The sequence below is a fragment of the Notamacropus eugenii genome, chromosome 5 (assembly GCF_028372415.1).
Source record: "Notamacropus eugenii isolate mMacEug1 chromosome 5, mMacEug1.pri_v2, whole genome shotgun sequence".
Classification (NCBI taxonomy): domain Eukaryota; kingdom Metazoa; phylum Chordata; class Mammalia; order Diprotodontia; family Macropodidae; genus Notamacropus; species Notamacropus eugenii.
In genome coordinates, this window is record NC_092876.1 from 447357900 (window position 1) to 447378532 (window position 20633).

The 20633-nt window shown below is 36.7% G+C and overlaps 1 protein-coding gene across 1 annotated transcript in view; it reads right to left on the minus strand.

Annotated features, from left to right (window-relative positions):
* IL1RAPL1 (interleukin 1 receptor accessory protein like 1) overlaps positions 1–7722 on the minus strand; it is a 1535580-nt gene extending 1527858 nt beyond the window's left edge. The window contains exon 1 of the mRNA XM_072615230.1: positions 7139–7722. The gene's annotated coding sequence lies outside the window, so the exon portion shown is untranslated. The remainder of the gene's footprint in view (positions 1–7138) is intronic.
* Positions 7723–20633: the final 12911 nt, after the last annotated feature.

Here is a 20633-nt window from a genome sequence, read left to right on the forward strand (position 1 = left end):
CTACAACATGCATATTAATAACAGGTGGCATTTACATAGTGTTGAACAAATATTGTCCAATTTTTATCCTCAAAACAACCCTGCATTTGAGAAAAATGCCATTAATGTCCACATTTTACCAGGGAAGAAACTAAAGCAAATGGAAGTTAAGTGACTTGCCCAAGGTCACAGAGCTGGTAAGTATCCAAGGCTGGATTAGAACTTAGTTATTCCTGACTACAGATCCAGTGCTCTATCCACTGTACCACTTACCTACTTATCTACAGACTAGGTTTGAATTAATAACCTTGTAACATGTACTTAGTCACTTTTCTGCTGTTGTCTGGAAATCTTTTATATCATTCCAGCTTTTAGATGACAAGCTTCCAGAGGACAATATCCAATTAATTTTTATTTAGGTCATAGGAGAACACTTGAATCAAACAGAGGTCTTATAGTTTCATATAATAATTATGAAGATTGGTATTCATATTAAAAATTAAAGACATAATTAGTCCAAGGACAATAGGATTGAAATACTATTGAAGGTCTACAATTACAAGATTACACTTCATGAACCTTTGGTATTCCTCTTTAATGATTCAAACTATGTGCAATTTTCTCAGTCACACAACAGTAGCTACTGGTATTATTTTTTATTATTATTACTTCCACCATTAATAATAGCAATGACCAACATTTATATGGTGCTTATCATGTGCTAGGCACTGTGCTAAGTACGAGGTTATTGTCTCCATTTTATAAATGAGGCAACTGAAGCAAAAAAACAGAAAGTTAAATAACTTGCCCAGTGTCACACAGCTAGTAAGCACCTGAGGCCAGATCTGAGTTCAGATCTTCCTGACTTGAGGCTTAGTGCTCTGCCGCTGTACCTGGTGGTAGCCTAAGTGGTACTAGATAGTGGTGCTCTGAGGATCCATGCTGCCATACATGTGGAAAAATTTTAGAGCATTCTGAATAAAAATAATGGGAAAATTAACTATTTATTTATTTACTGAGTAACTTACATTTTTAAAGATGATGAAGCACTTAGAATGTCTCTCTGAGGAGATAAGACAATGAGTTCATAAGAAGGGGTCAAGCAAAAATGAGAATCTGTGACCTTCCAATTAGGGTCAGTACTGAAGGGAGGGCAGGGGAGCCAGGGAAGTGGTTTCCAGGGTGGGGATCAGTTGTCATATCCTGAAAAATACTTTTTTTGCAGCCCCAGAGACAGTTATGGGAGGCAGGAAAATTTATATAAGATGAGTAAGAAGAATCCCAGGTAAAATCTACATGCCTCCAATTGGGGAAGATCCCAAATTCTACAAAGTGGTGGTGGACCTATAATTATATCACCAGTACCACTATTCTGAAATAGGACAAAGAAACATAGTAAAGTGAATATACCTATATACCTGGGTCTCACAGCACATATGTATGTATATACCTATAAATAGACATATGAGTAAATGTATATATAATATGTATGTGTATAAAGAGTTTCCATTATCCCATTGTCTTAACTATCTTCCATTACATGACTATTTCAGATTATATAATAATAAAACAGCAACAGTCTAGGTCTCCTTCCATAAAGGCAAAAATTTAGGATTCAATCTTTTGGCCTTTGAGTATCATCTACATACAAAGGAGTCTAGGGAACACAACAATTAAGGACTTCTCATTGTAAATCAATGGTCAGGGATAGGCAGTAAGTGTATGATCGTCCATTGAGCTGTATGACTGTCCTATAATTGAATACTGCATAGGCTACAAGATACTGCAGGGTAGGATTATCTGGGGGAAAAAAACTAAAAGCATATTGATAGAGCGATTAGCTGAATTTGTCAAATAAACAAGCGCTAATATACAGTCCTATAGTCTACATTTGCAAATCTGCTTCCACACATTCAAGACATTTCCATAAGCCGGAAGAAATTAGCACTCTTCTCAATACTATAGAGATATAGGAATTGAGCCAGTGATAGGCATCAATGATATTAGATAAATATGCATTCTGAGAACTGAGGTAAGAACACTGGGTCACAAAAACTCTTTTAAAGCACCAGGATCTATACTCTAATAGTACTCTCTCTGAGGCCTTGGTACCTTTCAAAGAATCTTTTCTAAGTTCTTTTTTTTCTTCTCCAGTTCAGCCCTGCCCACATTTTACTTAAATTGAAACAAATTTCATTATTTCATAGTCACGTTCCTTAAATCACAGCAGAAATTCTAGACATATTATGCTGATGTGAGAGGCAGAATTATAGTACATAGAGTGCCAGAGTCAGGAAGACCTGGGTTTAAATTCTGCCTCTGATACTAGTTGTCTAGTTCTAGCAAGTTAAAACCTCTAGGTGCTTCAGACAGTTTTCATCAATAGAACGGTGTTTCCATTTGCTATGGTGGAAGGCTTTTCCACACGAGAAGTTCATCACTCTGAAGAAATCACGACTTCATTCACATTAGAAACAAATGTGCTAAGGAAGTAAAAGACATGCAAGGCATGTGGCATAGTGGAAAGACTGTTGAATTTAGACTCAGAGAGGTGTGGTTCAATGCCCAGCTTTGATACTTAGATCCTGTGTTACATTGGCCAAACCAGTTATCTTCTTTGAGTTTAGGTTTCATCCTCTGTCAAATGAGGGGATTGAACTATAAGCTCTTTAAGGTCCTTTCTAGCTCTGAAATCTGTAGCTACTTAAGAATGACAATTGGACAATCGCCTGTCCTTGAACAGTCAGAAAGGAAGACAAAAAATGCACATTTTATAACAACTCAGAATCAACAAATACGTGGATTCTTGTTCTTAACTATCTTAAGTACTCATTCTACTTAGTGATTGATTTATGACAATGAAATTACAGAGATCTACATAGCAACATCCTCATAAAAGGCAACAGTCTCCTGTATATAAATAAAATCATACGAAGACATTTAGTGAGCTAAAAAAATTCCTTAGTTACCATGAATTTAAGGTTACTGAAAATCATTTTTATTCAGCTATTTATGACAATCTTCACATTAGGTTTAGCTATCAAATCAATGAGATTACAAGAGTTGTGATGTCTTAGAGGAGGAACTTCCCACACTGGGAGGTAACTATTTTTATGATATTCCAGGGTCTGTAAATATTTAAACATTTTTGGAAAAAAACAGTATTGCTATTTAGCAGTTAAACAAACTGGCGATAAATTTCACAAACTTTCTTGGTCTCCATTTGTTGCTTAACCAACAACATATATTATCTCTAGTGTGACTCCATTTGCCTACTAACATTAGTGGAGGATATGGAGCTCTTATACCTCTCTGTGCTCTGAAGGTATTTAACATATATGTGATTAACCCTACTTGACATAATTAGGTAGTGAAATGTCACTGCATTCTTACTTTTTGTGAGAATTCTGGTATGAAGACTGGAATTTAATAATAGAAATGCTGACACCACCTTATCTATAACTGCACAAATGGTGGCACCATAAATACACTTTATAACTGAGCACCCCTGGATAACTTGCTACTTTTTCATCATGTTAATCAGTTTGTACTTGAGCATATGAATTGCCATGAATTATGAAGTAACCTACTTTATAAAAATAAGAGATTTGCCAAGCACTAAAAATCATATCTGTTGTAAGACAAAGTATACCTCAAACACTTCATTGTATGTTAGGCTAAAATAGTTTGGAATGAAAATGTTAAATGGAACCTCAAAGTTTTGCTGTTCTTAGAGATGTGTAATCTTTTTTAGTTATTTTAGGAATCACAATGAATTTTGACTAGCCATTAGAAACATGAGATTAGAGTAAGCAAAAGAAGTCCCTTTAAAATATTTCATTCTAGTTTAAAAATACTGCTGCTACTTAACCAAATCTCTTGCTTTTGCTGGGTAGAAAAAATAAAAAGAACCTGTCAGTACCTTCTATTTTTTAAGGGAGGTAGTGTGGATATTCTTCAAATATCTTTTCTCATCTAACTTATAAAATGGCAGTAGAACATAGGAAAAAGTACTATACATGAAATAGTCCCCGGCTTAATACTGAAGGGAAAAAAAACCCAACTACTTTCACATTAAAGAAGCCTTTTATTTAGAACTCCCACCCCCTGCAGCATACTGAAATGTCATAACCAGTTGGGGCTTGACAATCCCTTTCTAAAGGAAACGGCAGCCTATGAAGTATTATAAAGATCATTGAAACCCTCTTTCTGAAATAGAAGTATATAGTGTTGCAGCAAAATGACTGCAAATCCATGTGTGTTTCCTGTACTGACTTGCTCCAATACTACCTCTTCCTTCCCCCCTCCTCAAAATGTTTTTATTTTCATACACAACTGAGTTTGCAAAACCTTCTGCAGCATTCCACTGTTAATGACATGTCTGTAACTTAAGTCACAGAAACAGCCCTCCAAGTAATTCCTCAAATAATAAAGTGAGGGATATGAAAATAAGACCATGCCATAGAAATTTCTGCATATAAGCAGAGAGATGAACTGAAGCCTGTGAGCTGCCATAGTGTTCTTCTGACCCCTGAAGGATGGAGCCAGGAGTTAACTTCACATCCAATTTCCTAGTTGCTCAATAGACAATATGAATGTCAAGGCTTAAACTACATTAGTAAAATTGATTAGCATCTGAATGTCTTGAAGGGAAAAACAGTCATCAATATTTTAACTTAAAACTCTCAATAAAAGCACAGCCCTCTATGATGTGGAAAAGAAACCTTCTCAAAGTTAACAGTATGTATCCAGAACATTGCACCGAATATTATAGGACTGAAGAGAGTGTCAAGAAAAAGGTACGGAGGATAGGGGGAGAAGGAAAGGAGAAATTCCTCCCCCCTCTCCCTAATAGAGAAATCTTATATAGGCCTTCTTTGTAAATTGAAATCATAAGAAACTGGCACAGGCAGGTGGTTGATAAGATAACTCCATTGAGAGGTTAAGATTTTATCTGGGTTACATTTCAGAAAATGTAGGCATACCATGTAGAAAACAGGTCTCTCAAAAAGTGTAATGTCCAGGGAGAGGGATTCAGTACTTCTGCTGTTATTACTGTTGTTTTGAGAAATGCATAACTCCACATGAAAAAACAGGGTAAACAATGTTTTATCATGCAGCATTTCCTCCTATCTATACAGAAGATGGAATACCTATTCATTTGTCTGGCAAAAGTCATCGGCTGCTGCAACATGTCTTTTGAGTTCTTAAATCATTAAAACTTGAAGATGTATAGCTCCTTTTCTCTGGAATTTGTGTGAAACAGGAATTTACATGCTTTTTAAATTTAGCAAATAGATCAGGGTATTACCTTTGAAGATTGTGTTTTCCTTCTCTCTACAGATTAAAACAGGCCAGAAATATATAGTTATGGAAGAAAGAAAGAGAGAAAGAAGGAAAAAAGAAAGAAAGAAGGGAGGAAGAAAGAAAAGGAAAAGAAAGAAAGGCCCTAAAACACTCATCTCCTGATCATGGAGGAAGCAATAAGAATTTTTAAGAGCTGGAACTATCAGGCTGAACCCATCATCAAGCCCTACCTTTCAAAACTGCTAGAAGGGTCACCAGGAAATGAGTCTTTTCACAGTTTTCATTTCAGTTTGAGTTATGCCCCTGCTGAGTGATCGTCGACTATTTAAATCACAGGGTAGAGAACCATGACCTTGGTGGGGAGTACCCAGTCCCAACAAGGCAATGGGACATGCGGGACAACATTGCAGAGTGCTTTCTGACTGTCCACGGGTGTGGCTGAAATGGCCACGGTGCAGCCCTGGAGCTTTTGTGATCTTCTGTCCCAGAGAACTCACTGGGAGAAAACTCACGTTCAATTGGCCAGGAAGAGATCAGGGTTTACCGGAGCCCTGAAGCTAATTTCTGTGCCCTCCTTCCTCTCCAGCTGTCACAAGCATTCAAAAGTTAAACCGGTGATTGATACCCTAAGAGACCATCCCCTCTCACTATCGCCGACTGAAGACCGCTGATGTAATGAAGTTACATAATAACCGATTATGCACGACTACCATCCATCACTGGTCTGCATCTCTTCTCCCCTCCGTTATGGATGCACCAGCCAGGTGAAAGAGAGGATGCCTTTTCTCCTGTCTACATGCATAGATATAGACGTATACTGTATATATCACTTTAGCATTGCAGTACAGTGCACCGAGCAACGTCATCAGCATTGATTCCCCTCCCCATCCCCCCCCCCCCATCCAGTTTCCCAAACTGAATATGCTTAACCATTCTCAGGGCTCTGGTCCCTTTAACTTTTTACTGTAAGGGTAAAATAGATGAAGCAGACAGGGCACTTCAGGCTCAACATTAACAGAAGTCTTTAATTGCCTGCATTTCCCAGGCTGGCTGCATATGAATAAGAGGCTGGGGATAAGGTCTCCACTTCCAAACCTTCAACTCCCCTGCACGTGGGTCTAGGCTTCGGTTATTCAGGGTATTGGGTAAATAAGGGAATACTGAGATGCTGATTCTGGATATCAGGGAAGGCAGATGACTTTTAATATTATGTTGCACTATTATAATTCTGTGGTATAGCCACCATTTTCCAGTTGACAATTTTCGTAATTTTTTTTTCCTGAATGATAATTGAGTAGATTAAAGGGGGGGAAAGTACAGAGAGACATTTCATAATCCTCAATAGTCCCAACCTAGAAATCAATTAAAGGTAATTATCACCTTAAAGTTTAAGAACTTGACCAGGCTGTTTCACCAGTTCCATTGCAGCTATGAAATGCAGCAGAATACCACACAGAGTTGAAAACATATTTGTTTTAGTGAATGAAGAGTAGCCCATTTCATTTTTTAAAACAGATTTCATCACTAAGTGCTCCTTTCACTAGTGTGTTTCCTATTCAGAACGTAGGAGCTACAAATATTGCATCCAGACAAAGAATGTTTACCGGGAATAAATTCAAACCACTCTTCCATATCAAGATGATTGAAAAAAAAAAATGTGATGCTTTGATTCATCACGAAATGCATTTAAAGGGGAGGGGGGGAGAGCACTGCAGTTATTTCATTCATTGCCAATAATGGCCAGATCACACATATCAATGTAATGCAGCAATCAGGAAAGTACCCATTTCAATTACAAACCACCAAGTTTCGTAACTCCACTAATGGGTTTGTATAGATAAAATGACCTTACCCACAGTCTTCCAAAATATTCCGATCTTGGTATCAGTCAATAAGGTAATTGCTGGTCATCACAATGCGTATTCAGAGAATCCACGTTTTACTCCCGTGTGTTTTTTTTGCTAGCAATTAATAATACGAACAAGATACCCATTCACAAGTGCCAAGTTCACCATAAAAGCCGATAATTCCATATAGATCTTCCCCCACAAGACTGTCTTCTGTTAGTTCTCAAAGTGCCGTTTGTTCAGTGAAGATACGATCCAGGTGTGAAGCGGTAATAAAAGACTAGGGGAAAGAGGAGAAGCAGACAGACCAGAAGGGACACAGAAAGGAGAGGAGAGAAGAGGAAAAGAAAAGAAAAGAAAAAGAAGCTAGGGCAAAGAAAAGGAATTGATAACCGAGCAAGTCAGGGAGCTCTGTGGCGAGAGGAGTCCTGGTTGCAAATCTTCTCTGAGCATGGAGCCTTTCAAAGCTTCCTAGTGCCCATGTAAAATTTCCAGATCCGGGATGCAGCCATAAGAAAGAAAGAATCCTATGTATATTTCACAAGTATCTTGCAATAACAGATCCGATGGGGTTTTCCTTGTACTGTACTGCTATGTGGAAGCACACAACCCCTGCTGTTTGGAAGGATGTCTCCTGGGTCCTAGCTAGCACTCTATCCGACAGCCCCCAAAAATGATTTTGGGGGGGAAAGCAGTTGTGCGTTTGCCCTGAATGATGCTGATCTGTAGTGAAAATGACAAAGGAACAACAAATAACAAGAGGTCCTGATTAATAGATACAGTCCACTCCAAATATCCCAAGGAAGAAGGAGCGAGAGGGAGAGGAAGAAACTGCAGTGCATAAATGATTCCACTGTTTCTACAAGATCGGTTCATTTGATTGAATGCATTCTCTGGTTTGCTGCAAGTCATAAAGAAGATACTGTTACTGCCACCCCATGGATATTTTAGTACTAGCCAATCCACATAGAACCACCGCTTTGCGAGCTTTAGTTGAAAATGGGTGGGGGGAGGGCTGGATGGGGGTGACAGGAATCTTTTGGAAAGGATCTTGGGAAATGCAAAATTATAGCAATCTGTCCTTCCAGGCAAATGCAGAGGATCACATTTTCATTCTACGTCATCCGTGCCCAGTACTTTGGCTCCGTTCGATTGTGGATTGTGTCCCCCCTTCCTCAGGGACAGGAGAGGAAGGGGAACCGCAGCCTAGTCTGACACACTCAGAAGTAACCTCTTGATAATCGCGTTTCCCTTTGGTGAGGGCTTAAATTGTCGCTGGCACACAGTAAGCCAAAATGAGGCCACTGTCACTATGTCTTTAAGACCGGTATCCAACCAGGGGGCTGCTTTCCAGCCTCCAGCTCACAGTATAATAGTTTTTAAAGATAATTGTTTCGGAGTATAAAGCTTTGTGTTAAGTATGTAAACTAAAAGTGCTTGGCTTTTAGGCCAATAACTGTATTAATTTTCCTTTGGGGAGTTGTGGAGTGTTTTGACTTGTATGCCACAGGATATGGGAGAAGGGGAAAAAGGTGAAAAAGTAGGGAAGTAGGGAAGCAGGTGCCAAAAGATTGATTGAAAAGGGACTTTCTTTCTCCACTGAATTCCTCCCTCAGTCTTTTGATGTAGGAAAAGATACTTTGCTGTGAGATTTGAGAAAAAAAAGAAGGGTGGGGAGACCCTGGGAGTATGGGGAGGTTCCTGGAAAGGGTAGTTTCAAGTATGACTGGTATACATAACATGAGTTATCCAGCCAAACTTTTCCATCCCTTAGTTTTTGAAATAGCAAAGCATTGGTATGAGATATTGAGAAATGAAAGGTTTTGTTTCACATTTACTGTACCTGAGTAATGTAAATGAGCCAGAGCAGGTTAGAGGTATAAAAGAGTGGACTTTTCAAAATGTTTCCCATCCCCAAACACACAAATGTACACACACACACACACACACACACACACACACACACACTTTGGTTATATCTGCAAAACCTTATGCTAGTTCACAATTATTAAATACATTGCATGTTGTCCACATTTAGGCACTGTACTAAGTACATTTGAGGATAGAAAAGAAAAAAAAGTTGTTTTCCTCAAGCTTATATTCTAATCAAGGAGGAAAGCAATTTTAAAGCCAGTGCAAATTATGTTTAAATCAAATAAACTGTGTAATATACCTAAGGTTAGATAGGAGAATTATTAAGAGATAGTTGCATTTGAAATGAAGTTATTTGAAGAAAACCTTCAATACCCCTCATTTCCATAGCAATAAAACCCAAACTTCTTAACCTCCCACATAAGAATTTTCACAGTCCATTTCCAACCTACTTTCCAACCTATACTACTGCACCTCATATACTCCGTGATAGTGCTAGAAACTGGACTTATTTTGACCTTTCTGACCTACACACCTTCCCTTTTTTGTCTACTATGCCTGGAATGCGTTACCTTTCTTCTTCTTTTTTAACCTGTCAAAATCCTCTCTAATGCTTTAAGGTCTGGTTCATACCAATCTCTCTTTCTGAAATAGCCCCTATCCATCTCTGCCTGATGAAATTCTACCCATCCTTCAAAGCCAAGCTCCGGAATCACAGAATTTGAGTTACAAGAAGTTTCAGTGGCCATCACTTCAATCCATGCAGAAAAATGATACCCACTATGATATGCCCAATACATAGTTATCCAACTTCCATTTGAAGACCTCCAAAGGAAGAAATCCACTGCCCCTCCAGGAAAGCCATTATAAATTTGAACAGCTCTTAATTTTTAGGAAGCCCAGTATCATTTCCTTGAGGAACTGTTCTCTACTCTGTCCTCCTCTCTCCTTAGCTGGAGTAATTCTCCCCTCCTCTAATCTTTAATATTGTTTTGTTTATGCCTCTGATACACTACTTGCGTTTTTGTCATAGTTTTTGTGTGTATTTTGTCTTCCTTACTAGATGGCAAATTCTTTGATGGCAGAGACTAGATATACTCATTTTTTCTACCTGCAGTCCTCTTAGCGAGTAATAGATATTTTTTGATGAATTTCGCTGAAGTCAAGTCTTGCTGATAAGAATGTGTTTTGAGTTGTATCTTAAAGGAAAGAGAAAGTGTTTTCCTGTCCACACATTTCACATTTAAAGGATGTCTATTCAAAAGTTACAAGGATTAACTATTTCATTTTCCCATATTACTAACTCTTTTGCCCTCCTTGTTCAGAAAATCCAGGTCAGAAAAAAAAAAAAGATCAGAAAAAAAAAACAGAGGAAGTGGCTGTTTTTATTCTCCAGGTTTCACATTCTTGTCCAGGACTAGAGGAACAATTGAAAATTTATTGTTTTGAGTAGTCAAATACATTCTATGAAATGAACTTTAATTTGTCTTAATTCGACTTGATCCCTTTTCTGTACACATCCTTTTTCAGAGTTGAAGCTGACCCCATTCAAGGCATAGGGTTAGGAGAGGTAACTTCACTGGTATAGGGAAGACCCAGCTGAAGAAACTCCATCTCCCAATGCAGGTCAGCACCCTTTATACAAGTATGGGAACACAAAGACAATAAAAAATGGAATATGTAAAAATATAGTGTTGTGGAATATTGTACTAGGATTCACGATACCAGGATGTTAGCCCAAACTCTATTACTGTCTATGTGATCTTAAACAAGTTATTTGACCCCTTTTTTATGATTTGTAAATTGATCTTAGGATAGGTCATCTCTCATGTTTCCTCTAGCTTGAAGAGTTGCTGAACACAAAGTCTTTTAGTTTAAGTGTAAATGGCAAGTTGGTTTGTGACTCTTTATGCAGACAATTGGAAATAATTGTTACCTTGTCACTGGCTGCAAGAAGCTAGTTGGATACTTTGATATATGTCTTAAAGACATAGGTTTAAAAAAAATGCCCACTTTCAATATGATTCCAGGAGACTATATAAGACTTATTCTCTCCCTTCAGTTTCAGGAAGGGAAATGTTTGTTTGAAACAGAGGTGAAGCATTGTCTATTCCTGGATTTTAGAGAGCAAACTGTGGGACTTGCTGTTGCCATGGGATCCTCTTTGTGCGAACTGTCTTGAACTGTGTGGGAACATTTTTCTCTTGCTTCCCTTCAGTTCTCTTTCTAACTCTTCTAAAGATATGTGTCAGAACAAAATGTAGCTGCATTATTGCCAATTAAGACTAACAGCAGCTGCAAGGTGCATCTAATTAGGAATTTTAATTACTTCATGGAATTCTCATTTGCAGATGTTTAACAATGTGTTGTGATATTTAACTCTGAATAGCAGTGGACACTGCCCTCCCCCCAATATTATCAGGTAATGAGTATGAGAAAAGTAATTATGCACATAGAAAAATATACTTCAATACAATATAGCTAATAAATAAGTGAGAATTTTGTGACAATATTTCTCGTAAAAATCAAAGGAGAAATATATAAAGATGTATTTGCTTAGAATGCATCTTTATTAAAGGAAAAGAAAATCATATATCTTAAGACACTAAATAAATCTATAATTTACCCAAAGCAGAATTCTGTAAAGCAGTGTTAATTACTTAATACTGTAGAGTATATGTGTATACTAAAATTAGACTATATGATTCTTTCTAGGAAACTAAAAGGTTAATAAATTAGGTATTGTAGTATGGGAATTGTAGGCAGTGTTGCAAAGCATTGTGGGGATTGTGGTAAAAACTAGCTGCAGATCAATCGTATGCCTTTATGTTTTTTTTTATTTTGAAGTAGCTGATATTTTATTTTCTGGCAGTATGTTGAAGATAGATATTGTCAAACTGTTCTCCTTTAGGAATATGTTTTAATGAAGCCCAGTCAATGATCTGGCAATGTGAAACTGGAAAGTTAAGTCCTAGTAATAGATTCAATGTAGTTATGAAACTTACAGGGAAATCCGCTTTTTAAGCCCCTCAGTAGGTCATTTCTATTCTCTGGCTAAGGATTGAAGGCAAAAATAACATAAAGTGAGAAGAGAGATATTATTATTAATAATAATGATGATAGTAGCAAGACATAGAAGACATCAAGGTCATCCCAGAGCATCCCAGACCATCACCCTTCTTGACTGCTGTCCTGCCACTGCACTTAGATGACTCTGGAAGAGAGGGTGAGGCTGAAGACTTTGTGAAACTCTGCCTCACTGAGATCCAATTCACTTGCAAGTCAAGACATCACCCATCATCCACTATTTTACCTTATCATTTGGATGTCACTGGTTGTATTCCAAAATGAAGGATAAATAAGTACTCCCACCAATATGCTTTTTGTGAGTATATGGAAGATGAGATTATGTCTCATACTATTACCCAATTTCAGAAATTAAGTTATTTGATTCACCTCTGCAAAATCCAAAGAATAGTAGCAGGGAAATGATTTATCCAGAGACTGTTCCTATCTGAACTCCATCAAAAGAGATAAGAAAGAGAGGAACGAACATAATGAAAGAGCTTCTAATTAAGATTCTGCAAAAGGTCATTGCCACTAGGTTTCAGGAAAAATCATTTTTAAGCAGCCTGAATTAATTGATCAGTGTAAGATTGTGAAGAAGAATTTGAGAAACTGTACAACATATATAGCTGCAGGGCACAAAAATTTAGCACCTATTAAACACCTGGAAAAAATCTTTTGAGAAAATTATTTGCAAGGAACTTGCTATCCTTCACAAAGTAACAGGTGATGGTTCTTTATACTATAAATACAAACTTCAAAATGTTCATGAGAATTCAACAAACTTTTCAACAAATGAGTCCTCATCACCAATGGAACTGTGGTCCATAATAACCTAGATACAACAATGATCTGTAATAAACAAACAAATACAGAAATAAGATGAATGTTTGCAATAATTAAAGTCACTGTATCAATACTCATAATTTTCTAACTATGAAACAGTTTTCAAAATGTAAGAATTCAGCTGAAGGAATTTAAAACACATAGGAAGAAGATGACGTAGAATGGATTCCAATGATTGTGTCTGTTAACTGGAATTGTCTTAAGACAGTTTCAGTGAGTACGCAGTAGATAAACTCACTGACATTCAAATTAATTACAAAAAGCAATCATTTTATCTACTTCTAGATTAGTTTGAAAAAACAAACAAAAAATAACAGCAGGATAATAACGTTTTTCTAAAACTATCTCCATTTGAACTCCATCAAATAAGAGAATAAGATAATATAAAATTATTATAATAATAATGAGATGCAGCCATGTGTAATGTGTACATTTCTGGTCTCAGAGTCAAGAAGACCAGAATTCAAGTCCAGAATTATAAATATCTAGATGTGTGACTTGAGCAAATTATTTACCTTTGCAGTGTCTCTCAGCTTTCTACAAAAGTTACAGAACACAGGGAAATATGCCCGGATAGAAAGAGTTATGCACTAAAAGCTCCAAATATCAGTAAAATCATAGTTCTGGCCTTCTACATCATCAGTACCACCACCATCATAAATACCAAAAATGTAATTTCATCCCCAAACTTCTATTCAGTTAGAAAATGCAGTCATTTTATTCACTTGAACAATAGTCAACCAGATATATAATAATATTATATTATAAAATAATAAAACATAGTCATATTGGCTCAGAAACATTTCCATCTTAATTGAAAAGATGAGAATGACAGTATTGGCAGCAACAGTAGTAGTAGTAGTAGTAGTAGTAGTAGCAGTGGTGTTAGTAGTTGTAGAGGTAGCAGTGATAACAGTGGTAGTAGTTGTAGCAGTGGTAGTAGCAGTGATAGCAGTAGTAGCAGTAGTAGTAGTAGTAGTAGTAGTAGGGGTAGTAGGGGTAGTAGGGGTAGTAGTAGTAGATGAATTGTTTTGTGTTTTGGAGAGAGGATGCAATAAAAGCAAATAATAATTTAGATTTTTTGGGGAAAAGAACTGTTAGTAAAGAAAAAAATGATCTTTATTAACTTTAATATATCTTTAATATCTTAAATATCTCAATATCTTAAAATAATTTTGTTATCATTGTGAAGATTGTCATGCCATTTTACAGCATGATTCTTTATTTTTAAAAATATTTTATTTTTTTTCCAATTTCATGTGGAAACAATTTTTAACATTTGGTTTTTTTTAAACTTTTGAGTTCTAAATTCTCTCCTTTCTTCCTTCCCTTCCTTCTTCCTTAAAATGACAAGCGATTTTATGTAGGTTATACATATGTAGTCATGCGAAGCATATTTCCATATTGTTATTGTTTGTTCTTTGTTTTTGAAGAGGACCTTTGAAATTGCAAGATATTATCTTTCCTATTGAATTGGATTTACGTGAGGCAGAGTTCTACAGAATTATCAGTCTCACTCTCTCTTCCTGAGTCATCAAAGGCCAGTGACAAAACAAAAGTCAGGATGACTGGTGATGGTCCAGGATGCAGTGCATGACCTTGGTCTTATCAAGTTCTAAGCACTTTGTATCACCTGCTTCAACAACCTTCATGGCCATTGGAACAAATTTTTTTCATCTGTCCATTCCATCAGGGGAATTCTTCACATAGTTAGGGTAGACAATCCCTAACTCATTGACCAGTTCATGACCTTTTGGTTACTCTCAACCTGGTTTAGCCCATCTGCTCAGATGTCATTTAGACTGTGGTTACTATATATGCTACAGCCTTTTGGAGCCACAGATGGAATTTGAGTGCCAGGTTCAAAGCAAAGGTGTTTGAACATCCCTAAAAAGAGCTAAAGGAGCCCGGGCACTACAGGTGGTAGTCCTCCTGGAATATCCATAAAACTCTCTATATAGTCATGCAAAGCATACTTCCACATTAGCATTGTTGTGAAATAAATTTCTAAGAATGACTCATTCACAGGTGATCACTGTACAATATCGCTCTTCCTGTGTACAGTGTTTTCCTCCTTCTTCTCATTTCAATTTGCATCAATTCATATAAGTTTTCCAGATTTTTCTAAGAGCATCCTGCTTATTATTTCTTGCAGTACAATAGTATTTCATCACAATCATATGCCACAACTTGTTCATCCATTTCCCAATCGATGGACATCTCTTCAACTTCCAGTTCTTTGCCACCACAAAAAGAGCTGCTATAAATAATTTTAATCATATGAGTACTTTTCCTTTTTTTTTTTAAAAAAAAAACATCTCTTTCGGATATAGTCTTAGTATTGGTATTCCTGGGTCAAAGGATATGCATCAATTTGTAGCCCTTTGAGCAGAGTTTCAAATTGCTCTCTAGCAATTTTCTTTGATAATTTCTTGAAATGTGGTATCTAGGCTCTTTCTTTGATCACAGTTATCAGGTAGTCAAATAATTCTTAAATTTTCTTTCCTCAAACTATTTTCCAGGTCAGTTGTATTTTTTTTCCAGTGAATTATATTATATTTTCTTCTTTCTTTTTATTTTGGGATTATGTTCACTTTTTTTTCCTTTGAAGTTTTACTTGTAGGTATTTTGACATCATTATCTTTTTTCTGAGTTTGTGTCTTGACCTTTCCTATCAAGGGAAATTTTTGTGGTCAGGTTCTTTTTTGTTGTTGTTTGCCCAGTTTTTCAGTTTATTTCTTGACTTTTAACTTTATGTTAAAATTGAGCTCTGCTTCTAGGGTTGAGGGAGCATTTTCCCAAACTTCAGGTATGTGTATGCATATGTGTATGTATGTGTGTGCATGTGCCCATGTATGCATTCTGCAATTTTTAGAGTTTAGTTCTGGGAGTCTGTAAGTTTTCAATGTTTCTAAGATGGTATGATTTAAGGATATGTGTGATCACTGCTCTCCTAGCCTGTGCTTTGGTCCAGGAGTGATCACAAGCACTCTTTTTTGGCTGAAACTGTGATCCAGGTCTTTGCTTACCTGTGGCCACAAAGGTATAGTAGGTTAGTGCCCCTTCTCATCCTGGAAATGCAACCTGGAATTGCGTAGGGGCAATGTAACAGATTCCTACACTTAGTGGCAACAAATTGACTCCCTATAATTTCTCCCTGACATCTTTATCAACCCCCTTATCTGAGCTTAATCCTCAATTTAGGAAGATGAATGGTTCATAAAAGAGAGAAATTTAAAGAATTTCTACCAAAAAAAAAGAGCTAGAGGATGGAGAACTAAACTTCTAAAATTTCCTTTATAGTGTACAAGAACCTAGGGTTTCCAGGTCAGTCTTCACTTTCCATCTGTAGCTCTGCTTGATTTGAAGTCCTTGCCCTCTCTTCCAACTTCTTTTTGTGTTCTTTTTCCCAATAGGACTGTAACCTACTTAATAGCAGGGACCATCTTTCTTTTTCTTATTTGTATCCCAAGCACTTAGCACAGTGTCTGACACATAGTAAGCATATGTAATAAATCTTTATGGAATTGAATAAAAATATTTGCTTTACAAACACCCCAGGATCATGGAAGAGGTAAATTAGTTTAGTTTTTTGCTTCTTATTTTATTGTGATGCTTATCAATTTTTTCTATCAAGTGGCAGGTTTACATTTCAGATCCCCTAATGAGATATCTCTGACAATTGCTCTCTTTTTTCATAGTGTCCACAATAATTCAAGAACTACATGCTTACTGGGCAGCTAGGTAGTGTAGTGGCTAGAACATTGGCCCTGGATTCAGGAGGACCTGAGTGCAAAACTGGCCTTAGAAACTTACTAGTTGTGTGACCCTGGGTGAATCACTTAACCATATTTGCCTCAGTTTCTCATTTATAAAGTGGGCTGGAGAAGGAAATGATAAAGCACCATTATCTTTGCAAAGAAAACCCTGAATGGGGTCATGGAAAGTTGGACATAACTGCAACAACTCAACAATAACAAAATATTGCTAATTATATTCCTTTTTAATTTCTTTCCTCAGGTGAACCCCACCTAAAAATGGTTGTACTAAGAAATAACAAAGCAAACATGGATGATTTAAAATTCAAGATTTTGAAGAAGGTGAAAGGGGAAGGGGTGGACCCATGATGATGAAGTAGTATCAGCTGAATTGACCATCTACAAAATAACTCCAAAAATGTCCGTAAAATGCCTCAAATTGAACTTGTCTTGGAAAATCCAGAAAAAGTCACTATATATCTCATCTGTCCAGGCTATTTATTCCTAGGGAGACAGAAATGCCTGTGAATACTGGGGATGGATCCAGACAGGACCATGCTAGATGTGGATAACTCCAACACCCAAGGAGAACCTATGTAACAAGACAAGAGGTCTCAGATTCATATTGGAATAGTTCCAGACTCATACCAGGCATTAAATTGGGTATAAGTGTCAACTACCAACTTTGTTACCCGCTATCCAGTTGCATTTCACAAATCCACTACAAAATAAGATTGGGATGAACACACAAGGATAGAATTCCTCGGCAAGGTTGTCCTGAAAAATATAGTGTACTGAGAAGGGTGGAAGTTGATAAGGAAGAAGCAGCAGTGTACCTGAAAACCTCAAAGCAGAATTGGATCTCAGTTCTAGCATCTAGCCAAAACTGAAGCTTGCAGAGGAATAAGTAAGGGAGGAATCACAGACCCAAGGAGACCAATATAATTCCATTACTCTGAACCCACAGAACTTTCCAGATGACTCATGGAGCCTGATTCTAGCAGAATCCTACTGTTTCTCAGAGTGAAACCCAAGTCAAAAATTTGCAGATATCACAAGAGGGATAAGAGTCAGACTTTGCCCCGAGTCAGACAATTTTGCAAGCATTGAACACTTATGAGTCCACAGACTGTATCTGAGATCCTGAAATAATGTACCTCTCAATACCCTAAGAAAGCAATAACAAAATCACCTTGGTTATCCCCTCCAGAAGTGTGGCAGAGTCCAGGTTAATATCAACTCTGAAATCTGGAAATAGACAAGATAAATGAGGAAAACAAAAACAAGAACTCCACATTATTATGGTGATAAGGATGCTTAGGAGTCAAATGGTAAAGAAGAGAATGACTCTAAAAATATCTATAAACAAAACTGTTTAGGTACAAATTCTAGAATTCCTAGAAAAGAAGCAATTTTTTTCCAAATTTCCAAATTTAGTTGTTCTGAGTTTTCAACAATCACTTCCATAAATTCCATATTTTCTCCCATTTCCTCCCCCATCACTTCCCAAGACAACATGCAATCTTATATGGGCTCTACACATACATTCTTACTAAACACATTTTCATATTAGTTATGTTGCAAAGCAGAATTAAAACAAATGGGAGAAACCATGAAAAAACAAAGCAAAACACAACAAAGGAGAAAATAGTCTGTTTCATTCTGTATTCCTACTTCATGATTATTTCTTTGGATGTGGATGACACGTTGCATCATGAGTCCTTTGGAAATGTTTTAGGTCTTTGCATTGCTGTGACTGTGGTTGTCACTGTGTGTAATGTTCTCCTGGCTTTGCTCTCTTCCCTCAGCATCAGTTCATGTAAGTCATTCCAGGTTTTTCTGAAGTCTGCCTGTTCAACATTTCTTTTTTAAAAAATTATTTTAATATGTTGTTTATTTATTTACTTCTACAAGAATTTGAATTCCAAATTTTCTCCACATCTCTCCCCATTCCCCAGTCTAGGATTGTCTGCACTCCATCCACCCCTTCCCCCCATCTCTCCTGCCTTCTATCACCCTGCCCCCTTCTTCCATTTCCCTCTCCTCTATTTTCCTGTAGGGCCAAGTAGATCTTACACCCCATTTCCTGTACATCTTATTTCCCGGTTGCATGTAAAACAATTTTAGCATACATTTTTAAAGCTTCGAGTTTCATCTTCTCTCCTTTCCTTCCTCCCCTCCTCCCACTAAGAAATCAAGCAATTCAACATAGTTCATACATGTGCAGCTATGCAAAACACTTCCTTACCAATTATGTTGTGAAAGACTAATCACATTTCCCTCTGTCCTGTCCTGCCCTCCATTTATTCCATTGTCTCCCTTGACTTGCCCTTCCACAATAGTGTTTGCTTCTGATTACCACTTTCCTCAATTTGCTGTCCCTTTTAGTATCTTCCCTCTCCTATCCCCCTCTCCCCTGCCTATTGGAAGAGTAAAATAGATTTTCCTACCCAACTAAGTATATGTTATTCCCTCCTTAAGCCAAATCCCATAAGAGTAAGGTTCAGTTTTTCTATTTCATATCCTCCCTCTTCCCCTCCACTGCAAAAGGTCTTTCTTGCCTCTTTTAAGTGAGATGATTTTCTACATTCTACCTCTCCATTTCTCTTACTTTTTTGGTATTCTGCCTTCATATTCAGCTCAACCTATGCCCTCTATATATGTGTGTGTATGTGTATGTGTGTGTGCATGCATATACACATACACAGTCACACACATATAATATACATGCATGTAAACACACGCATGCATATATGTAGATATGTTTGTATGTACATATGTATATATGTATGTGTATACATACAAATGAACACACATACATATACATATATACATGCATATATCTATATATGTATGCATGTGTATATACACACAAATGAACACACATACATGTACATATATACATATCCATATCTATATCTATCTATCTATCTATCTATCTATCTATCTATCTATCTATCTATCTATCTATCTATCTATTCCCTCTAACTACCCTACTGCTAAGAAAGGTCTCATGAGTTACAAATACCATCTTTCCATATAAGAATGTAAGCAATTCATATTTAATGAGTTCCTTATGGGTTCTCTTTCCAGTTACTTTTTCATATTTCTCTTGATTCTTGTATTTGAAAGTGAAATTTTCTATTCAGCTTTGCTCTTTTCAACAAGAATGTTTGGAAATCCTCTATTTCATTGAAATTCCATTTTTTTCCTGAAGTGTTATACTCAGTTTTGCTGGCTAGGTGATTCTTGGTTTTAATTCTATCTCCTTTGACCTCTGGAATATCATATTCCAAGACCTTTGATCTCTTAGTGTAGATGCTGCTAAATCCTTTGTTATCTTGATTGTATTTCCACAATAGTTGAATTGTTTCTTTCTGGCTGTTTGTAATATTTTCTCCTTAACCTGGGAATTCTGGAACTTGGCTACAATAGTCTTAGGATTTTTTCCTTTTAGGGTCTCTTTCAGGAGGTAATTGATGAATTCCTTCCATTTTTATTTTACCCTCTGGTTCCAGAATATGAGGACAGTTTTCCTTGGTAATTCCTTGACAAATGATTTCTTGACTTTTTTTTTGTTGATGGTTTTCAGGTAGACCAATAATTCTTAAATTATCTCTCCTGGATGTCTTTTCCAGGTTAGTTATTTTTTTCCAATGAGATATTTCAAATTGTCTTCTATTTTTTTCATTGTTTTGGTTTTGTTTTATAATTTCTTCATTTTTCATAAAGTCATTAGCTTTCATCTGCTCCATTCTAATTTTTAAAGAACTATGTACTTCAGTGAGCTTTTGGACCTCCTTTTCCATTTGGTCAATTCTGCTTTTTAAGTTATTCTTTTCCTCACTGGCTTTTTAGACCTCTTTTGCCATTAAGGTTAGTCTATTTTTAAAGGTATTATTTTCTTCAGTATTTTTGGGGTCTCCCTTAGCAAACTATTGGCTCGTTTTTCATGATT